Source organism: Furipterus horrens, unplaced genomic scaffold (genome assembly GCF_987537825.1).
Source record: "Furipterus horrens unplaced genomic scaffold, mFurHor1.1.pri manual_scaffold_3, whole genome shotgun sequence".
Lineage (NCBI taxonomy): Eukaryota > Metazoa > Chordata > Mammalia > Chiroptera > Furipteridae > Furipterus > Furipterus horrens.
The window spans coordinates 124,426,217-124,428,013 of record NW_028327173.1 but is presented as its reverse complement, the minus strand read 5'-3'; the positions used below and the strand labels follow the sequence as shown (position 1 = coordinate 124,428,013).

General features: G+C 39.9%; 1 pseudogene; it reads right to left on the bottom strand.

Moving 5' to 3' along the window:
• Positions 1–1,368: 1,368 nt before the first annotated feature.
• Positions 1,369–1,509, bottom strand: LOC150015867 (small nucleolar RNA SNORA57; annotated as a pseudogene).
• Between the last annotated feature and the right edge of the window lie 288 nt (positions 1,510–1,797).

Here is a 1,797-nt window from a genome sequence, read left to right as displayed (position 1 = left end):
CAAGCAATAAAAAAAGGGCAAAGGGCCGTGGCTGGTGTGGCTCAGTGGATTGAGTGCCAGCCTGTAAACCAAAGAGTCACTGGTTCGATTCCCAGCAGGGGACATGCCTCGGTTGCAGGCCAGGCCCCCAGTTGGGAGCGCACAAGAGGCAACCACACATTGATATTTTCCTCTTTCTCTCTCCTTTCCCCTCTCTCTAAAAATAAATAAAATCTTTAAAAAAATGAGCAAAGGACCTGAATAAACAGTTCTCCAAGGAGGACATATAGATGGGCAATAGACATGAAAAAATGCTCATCATTAGCTATCAGAGAGATGCTAATTAAAACCACAATGATATATCACCTCACACATGCTAAAATGACTCTCATTAATAAATCCACAAGTGCTGACAAGGATGCAGAGAAAAGGGAACCTTAGTTCATTGTTAGTGGGAATGTAGACTGGTACAGTGGAAAACTGTATGGAGCTACCTAAAAAAAATTAAAAATGGAACTACCTTTTGAACCAGTAATTCCACTACTGAGACTATATCCTAAGAATTCGGAAATATCAATTCAGAAGAATAAATGCACCCCTATGTTCATAGCAATGTTATTTACAATAGCCAAGATTTGGAAACAGCTTAAGTGTCCATCAGTAGATGAGTGGATAAAAATGCTGTGTACATTTACACAATGGAATACTACACAGCAGCAAAAAAAGAGGGAATTCTTATCTTTTGTGACAGCATGGATGGGACTGTTGAATATTATGCTAAGGGAAATAAACCAGTCAGTGAAAGAAAAATAGCATATGATCTCACTTATAAGTGGGATCTAATGAACAAAATAAACTAATGAGCAAAATAGAATCAGAAGAATAGAAACATGAAACAGACTGTCAGCCATAAGAGGGGAGGGTTGAGGTAGAGGCTGGTTGAAAGAAGGTGAAAAGATTAGCCAAAGAACATACATGAAGGACCCATGGACAAATACAACAGCATGGGGATTGACTGTGGATGTGAGGGACAGGCTGGATGGAGGAGGGTGAAGGAGGAAAAATTGGGATAACTGTAATATCATAAACAATAAAGTATTTTAAAGATTTCATTTATTTATTTTTAGACAGAGGAGAAGGGAGGGAAAAAGAGATGGAGAGAAAAATAAATGTGTGGTTGCCTCTCACACACCCCTAACTGGGGGCCTGGCATGCAACCTAGGCATGTGCCCTGACTGGGAATTGAACCAGTGATCTTTTGGTTTGCAGGCTGACACTCAATCTACTGAAACAGACCAGCCAGGACAACAATAAAATATTTTTTTAAATGTTCTGCTCCTGGGGGCATAACCTACCCATGACTCCACTGTTTTGTTTTGTTTTTTTTACCCCTGGCCTGGCACTTGAGGATGAACCAGCAGATGGAAAACCATGAAAACATGATGCTAAGGGAGCCAAAGCCATTTCCCTCTGCCTCCATACATTTCAGGGACTTGGACCCCATGCTTGACTCCCACCAAGAAGAGTAGGGCTGTCTCCAATTTTTATTGGTGCTATACTCCCTATAGAATAGTGTTTTCCTAAAGAAAGGACAGGGTGGGGATTGACTATTGGATATTTAACTTCAGTGATGTTTAACTTCAGTGTTTTTAAATTTTCTATTTGATTTTAAAAATAAGTTTCTGAAATTGCTTATCTAGGGTTAATAAGAGGCAAGAGTAGGAAGATGTGACTATAAGAAGGAATGGGTAAGGGAGATGCTAATAGTAAGATCCAGGGTTCAAGTGGGATGGTTGGAAGAAGAATAAGAGTAGAAGT